At 38.7% G+C, this 7,520-nt stretch overlaps 1 protein-coding gene across 3 annotated transcripts in view; it reads left to right on the top strand.

The window, feature by feature from the left end:
• SNTG1 (syntrophin gamma 1) overlaps nt 1-7,520 on the top strand; it is a 372,531-nt gene that overhangs the window by 72,032 nt on the left and 292,979 nt on the right. The gene's annotated exons all lie outside the window — the stretch shown is intronic.

The raw sequence follows: 7,520 nt of genomic DNA, 5'->3' as shown, positions 1-7,520 counted from the left end.
CAACTCTGTGTTTTAGATGAGAAAAGGTAGAGCAAATTGATTACAAATGGCTAACTATGTCAGCACATAGCATTGACTCTCTGGGTGAAATTCCAGGCATAATGAAAATAAGAAAAATACTAAGAAAAGAAAATGTATAAACCAGCCAGCTAAGATGGTTACAGGAACTGAGAAAAATGAATAGAAAGAAAATTTGGGTTAAACAGTACAGCAATAATTGCCAGTTTGATTGCCCCTGTATGAACTAGGTGAATGTCATGAGGTGGAGTGAGATAGAGGCAGAACTGTTGTACGCTGTAAGTGGCTGAAGCAATATTCAAGGAGCTCACTAAGGAAAACTCTTGCTTTGGTTTTGAGCAGCTGCGTGTAAATTCAAGATGTAAAAACTGAAGAATCACTTTGAAGTGGTGACTGTAATGGAAAGTTGTTATACCTTGGTGCTAAAGTGCTTTTGACAAATTTCCTTAACAAATGCTTTTAATTAAACTGAACTACATTAAAATTCACAAGAAGAGCTTCTTATGGATTAATAACTACTTAAAATACAGCAATTGAAGGTGAGGAATAATGGGTATTTTTCCCCAGTGGAAGGAAAAAGATAGGCTGTGGATGTGACCATGTTATGTGCAGTGGAATTGGGAAGTGTAATAGGACAGTACTATATGCTGTTTCTTGTTGTGTGAGTTAAGAACTGAAGGGAATATTTATTCACTGGGTGCACAATACCGTTGCAGATGATATTGTTATATAGCATAAGTGAGTTCAAAAATGATAAGACATGGCAGAAATTTCCATATGGGAATATTAGACACAAAGACCCTTACACACAAACATGGGTGTCTCCTACTCAGTTCTGAATAAGCTGCTAAATTGCAGGTAGCTAGGACATAAGTCAAGGGTAGTCTTGTCTGTAATTTATACACTTTTTTGTATGCACTACAGATAGTTCATTATGTACATTAGCTGCATTTTTTTTTCTTTTTTTTACCGTATCTGTCACAGACTTGGAAAGTCTAGAATTATAGGAACTGCAGTATTTGAAATTGATATCTGAATCTCTTATTCTCTATGAATTATTATCTCTGAGTTCTTTTATCTTTCTGCAATTTGTGCAGTTATTTACAATAGTGCAAAATGGAAATGGAATAATCTATTCTAATTTTGTTGTGTTTTAACCCTAACTTACACTACACAAAAGTGAAGGGCAAGAGGAAATCAGAGTCAATAAATTCAGCTTGACCTTTGCTCAGTGGAAATCATGAGCAGAAATCTCAAACAATTAAGGAGTTGTATTTGACACTGGTAATCCCAACAGCACACATAATACAATTTGAGTAAAAAAATGCTTTGAATCACAGAAAGTATGTGCATAAATACAATGTTGGGTTTTATTATTAATGTGTCCACGGTTTTCGGTTATCTACAGTATTTATGAGATGCCATTAGTATCAATTGAATTATGATTCAAGCTATGGTATCCTTTCTGTGAGTCACTTGTTTCTGATGCAGAGCAAACAATCTCTGCAGTCTTCCAGGGAGAGCTCATTTTTACCTAGAGAAAGAACCATGACTGTAATCATTTAAGGTTATTAAAGTGTCCATTAGTAGGGATATGAATGTAGGTTCACAGCAAATCTGAAAATAACGAATTGCATTCCAATGAAGTGTCTCTATGTTTACCAAAATCTTTGCTTTTGAAAAAAGAATTCTTGATCAAAATCAAGTGACCTTTTACTGCTGTTGCTGTCTTTCATCCTAAAATTGCCATCAGTGTAGTTGTGGTTAACATCGTTGCCACATAACTTCAAAATTCTCCTCTTCTCAGTAGGTTTCAGCCAGTTTTAAAGTGTGATAGTTGAGTTTGAACTGTGAAGTTAATGAGGTTTCGGTATACCTGCCTCTAAGTTTTGTGGAGAAGTTGCTCTATGCCTTTTTAACAGTGTTGCCAGTGATGCAGTGGAAATTACGTGTATGCCTGTGGGGAATGTGGAACCAACCCCCTGTGGGAAAGGGACAGTTTCATCTCCCTCCAGCACAACAGAGTGATAGATTCAAGATGGTTAAGCTGCAACCTGCAGAAGTCCCTGGAGAATGGGGATTTCCTGTGGAGGAGAAACAGATCTAGCTTTAACAAGTCAGGTAATCTGAAGAACACAATCTTCTCATACCACTGGTTATGTACTGTAACATTGTTTTCAAGATGGAGCAGCTTTAAAAACAGAAGTAGTGAAGAGAAATGCCACTCATACTTGTTTGTGTAGTTTGGCTAACACAAAAAGTATGAAGGGATAAGGATCACAAGGAGTTGTGTTTGTATGTAGGTTGCTGAGGCTTGCTTGAGGTCGAGTCTCTCGTATGCTTTTTCTCCTTCTCTGTTTCTGAATCTTACCAACATGTATCTCAGCTTGGAAGCCATGGGCAGGTGATTTTACCAGCTGCAAATGGCTAAAGCAGATTCCTAGATTATGCAGAGGCTTAGGACATGTATGTCTGAGATGTTTCTTAGTTTCTCTGAACGTAGGTCAAACAGTGCAGCTGTCTTTTGTCCTTCACCCTATTCTTCTGACTTGGTAACTGTGAGAGTAACTATTAGGTCATTTGGGGCCAGTATGCTTGCATAATTACTGTGATTATGTCCAGCTGAACTATGATGAGAATTACATATTTTAGAATAACTCATATTAAACTGATGTGTAGAGCTAGTGTCATAAGGCCGTCTTGCAGCATTAGGTTTAAAATTATCAATATTTTGTGCTGCACATTTTTGATATGTCTGATACAAATTTTTAATAAAGATTCATGCAAAAGTGCAAGAAAACATACAAATACCAACAGTCCAGTGTTTGTAAATGGTTTATATTAAAAAGAGCGAAGACGTTGATTGGCAAGCTTTTAGTATTTCAGTGATGAAAGGAAATAAGTTGCATGCTGCATTTAGGGAAAATGAATAGTCAGCACAAGGTTGGATCGGATTGAAACCACTTTCCTTGCCAGTGCCCACATTTAAGGCTACAATACAGGGTAGCTGGCTGTGTGTATTGTTGCTGTGGTACAATTCTTAAAAAAGCTTTCTGTTAATGTCAACTTGCAAGCTTCTGATTCAGCATTTCACTTTCCCCTGAAAAAGTCAGTTACATTAATATATTAATTATATAAAAGAATAATTAGTGGAAATGTCTTTGTGAACACAGAAATAAAGAGCTAGATAGCCCATTTGTTACTGTGTATGTGCTTCTTGATGAAGAGATACATGCTCATCTTTGTACTTTACAAGAAGAATCTCTAAAATGCAAGAAAAGCAATAATGCAACACAGATACAGTGAATATATATATGACAGAAATGCTAAAACTATATTCAGGAGATGTTGTCCCTAATGTAAAACTCTATTAATTCAGTAAATGAATACAGCGGGTTATACCCACTTCATTGAGCAGGAGGCAAAATCACCAGAAAAAGTCTTTGTAAAACTGGGTCAGTGGAGCCTTACGAAGCTTAAAAATGAACAATAGAGCTGAATTTGAAAGAGCTTTACTACTTAGTTTCAGATTCTGGTATTTGAATCTTCATTTCAAATTCAGCTCCTTGTTTCTGACTACCTGACAACAGGAACGAAGCGATGCAAAGGTATCTTGAAGAGAAAGATTAGTGAGATAACATAGAGGTCCCTGGAAACCAGGGAGCACATGATTAAAAAAAAACAAACAAACAAACAACCATTTTGAGACAACTGAGATTTTGATGGTGCTTTTAACTGTAGAACCTGTAAATCATAGTGGAGTAAATGGTGCAATGGGAGAGGTAACTTCAAGGTATTTTGGTAGTGGAGGTAATCAGGAGGGGAATTACAGAAACAACAAAGCCAGTGAATTGCCTGCTGCTCTCTCTGCAGTTGCATTTTCTGCCAGAGCATGGCTGCACATTTGTCCAGCTGACAGGTCTGGGTTTACCAGTTCTCCTCCTCACAGATATTTAGAAAACCAGATACAGGCAGATAAAAGCCAGGTAAGAAAAAAGACTTCCAGAATAACGAAAGGGGGTGTTTCATTAGAGGAGACCTGAGAGACTGTTTCTGCCACAAGTCAGAGTGCTCTGCGGAGGTCCAGGTTGCAGGTGCTTGTGTGGAGCGGCTCAGGGTTAGGCGGTCCTGCCCGCTCCCACCCAGCAGCACCCGGACAGTGCCCAGGGGCTAAGCTGTGTGTGATCAACTCTGTAGCACAATCACTGAACTTCTTGGGGGTTATCTGTGTCAAGTACAACTCTGAGGTTAGTGAGGGTGCCTGCTCAGGTCTCTGTGTGCAGATCGTTTTGCTCTTCTGCACTTGGGTAGGATCTCTATTTAAAAATTATACTGGATAACTCCAGAGAAGCAGTACTTGAGCAAACCAGTTTTGGCAGAAGAAAAAAGTGATTGTAAACTTAGGAGGGGAAAAAAGTGGAAGAGCGCGTTTCTGAAACACTGTTTTAATGGTGGAAGGAAAAAAAGCTCCAGCTTTTGAGGTGGTGCCAGGGATAATAAGAAACTGGACTTGATCTTAGATTGGCTCCCCTCCAACCTTGTGACCTATGCAACCTGTATGTGATGAAACATTGTGCGCAATGAATCCTGGAGTGACCAAGCTGGTAAAATAAGTGCCATGTTAAGTGTCTGAGAGTGGCTGCTGGTGGAGGAGACAGCCCTCTCGTTGAGTCATAAGGTTTGAAAAAGATCCCCTCGCATTCTAAACTCCTCAGAGAGGAGTCTAGGTGCAGCTAGATCCAATCCTAGTCTCAGACTTGGTCAGTGGTTTTAGGTCTAAGGGATTATATGTACAGCCACTCATCAGAGTCAACATTTGCCTGTCAGAACACAGTTTAAGGACTTTCACTGGAACAGTTCCCTGAAATTGAAAAAAAAAATAGATGATTTATTAAAGCGACAGATGTTAACAACTTTGGAATTGCTGTTGTTAAATGCACTTATGGCTCAAGTTAAGAGTTCAGCGCTTTGGTTACCCATACTTTCCTGGGTAATGTCTGATGTAGTTGGAGGCATAAAACTTAGCAAAGAGGTGTCTCTGTTTGGGGAGGAGTGAGGTCCAGGCCCATCAACCTGTCTGTTAGTTGGAGTTTTCATCCTGAGGAAAAAAAAAAAAGATTCTAAAATGCAAGGTTTATACCCACAGTGAGGTGGAACTAAGTCAATTCTTGTGTGTCAGTTGTCCCTTAACAAGGTTCTGTAAGGTCAGTGGGGCCCAATGGTTCAGCACAGAGCAGACAGCACAGTACAGACAGATTTATGGTACAGATTCATGGTTACAGATATGTGGGGGTCTTCCTGGCCTTCACTGAAGCAACACCAGGCTGTAAGGCCCCAGCCTCACCCTGGGCATCACTCAGTCCGTTTTCTTGTTGGACTGCATCCCTTATCTGTTTTGTGAGATAGGCATGCTGCTCAAGTCAAACTCCCAAATGCACTTTGAGCCAAATACAGTCATTTCTTGTTAGGTCAGGGTGGAGGGGGGAAAAGGGGCACACTGCCAGAGGAAGTCATTAGTACTTCACTACCAGTGTGGTGGCTGGAGAGCATTTGTGCCAGAGGAGAGCAGAGTTGCAGGAGTGCAGCAGTAACTTCTCTGGTCCTGGAGACGCTTAAAAGTGGTCTGTGAAAGGACAAGTAGTTTTTACTTGAGAAATTTTCTGTGCCAGGAGACATAACCCTGACCCCAAAATTGAGAGCCCTTGTAAAACCCATCCTTACTTAAAAACCTTCTGATTGAAACAGTAGATTATGATTTTGTAAAATAATTGTGTTTTTTTTGCCCAAATGGTAAGTATTTTACCTGTTTGCTGTCTCTGCAACCTAGCTGCCAAACAAGATGCTTGGTGGGTTGTGGATTTCATTATTGTTTCTTCTCCAAAAGGTGGTGAAGTGCTGGTTTATGGAGAAGTAGATGTTGGAGTCATTGGACTGCCATGAAGAGTTTGTGGGAGTAGTGCTAAAGCTGAGTACATATGAAATAACGATCCTTTTCTGGGATGTTTTTCTGCCTTAGGGAAGATTGTAGGGCATGCCTGGTTTGTTTTCTATTAACAAAGCTATGCTTTAGCTTCTCATATTTTGTTGTGCCTATTGTTCTGGATAACAATACCCATTTTTCACTTTAATGAGCACTAAACCTCCTGCCAGTTTTGTTTAAAAGAAAAAAAAATCTTGAAAATACATTTCATGTTAGAAGTGCAGATTCAATATGAGTAATTTCATATTTACAAACTTTGCTCTTTGAGTGTGGAAGGGTATATGTTTTATGCATTTAGCTCTTCACTACTTAAATATCACTTTTCTTAGTTTTCCCTTTTCTCTACCCCCAACCCATACTAGACAGAAGATATGCACAGTAACTTTATAAATTAATTATCTGGCCTTCCTGCATATAATTCCACTACACTTCCAGACACACATAGCCATATATGCACTTAGACATTCTGGTTTTGAAGAGAAGAAAAATGAATTTTGAGGATGTTATGATGTTCCTTCTATACAAAGCAGGTAGCTCTCAACCTGTTTCACAATGCTTTTATGGTAATCTGATCATCAGGCTGCTAGGGGAAAATAATCTTACAGAATCGTGTTATGTGGCAACTAACAAGTGAAAAGCTTCAGTAGACAAAGTTCCTTTTACAGGTAATTACAATGAATTAATTAATTACAATTATTAGCTACATAATTGGGATTCACAGACATGAGAGTAATATGGCTATTTGTAAAACAAGCACACAAAGCTATCTTCTCTCAGAATCCATTTTGGATTCTGGAAATTATGTAGTTGATACTATTAACTTTACGTCCAGGCGTGATTTCTGACTTAAATCTCCGCAGTCCTCAAAGTATTAGAGGCATGTTGAGACACTGTGATCTCCCACACTATAAGATTAGAAAAAAACCCATGTTCATTTAGCGTTTATGTAAGGCCACAGATGCTTATAGTTAGCTGAATATTTCCTTGTTTCTAGAAAACCTTTGATGAAGTTAGATAATAAACTCTCAAGGTGGAGGGTGGATCTCTCTGTACCACCAGTAGCACAATGTAATGTGCTAGGGCTAGGATAATCACAATGGAATAATCTGTTGGGGTTTTGGGGTTTTAATTGTCAAAAGACTAAGGCTAAAGTATTCAAACCAAGGTCATGGGATTTCAGACCTGCTGTTCGTACACATAAACTGAACAGAACTCAATTACAAAGGTACTGAATGTGGTATGTCTTACTGAGTTCACACAAAGATTTTGTAAGAGGAGAGTCATATCTTAGTTTGTTGAGATTCTGCGAAATCTTTTAGAATATCAAGAAATTAAAATGCCATAGAAGTAGAGAGAGGTTTGGATGGACTGATTTGAACAGTAACAGGTGAGAAGTTTCAAAACCCCCTCCCCCCCCCCCCCCTTTTTTTTTTCTTTTCAATATGTGATTTATAAATAGTTTGTCTTCTAAAATTCAGTTAGAAAGTAGTGTTTTCATAAATGTGTCTCCTGAGACTACAGT

The sequence above is a fragment of the Falco punctatus genome (genome assembly GCF_963210335.1).
Source record: "Falco punctatus genome assembly, chromosome: 3".
NCBI lineage: Eukaryota > Metazoa > Chordata > Aves > Falconiformes > Falconidae > Falco > Falco punctatus.
This window is presented reverse-complemented; position numbering and strand designations above follow the sequence as displayed.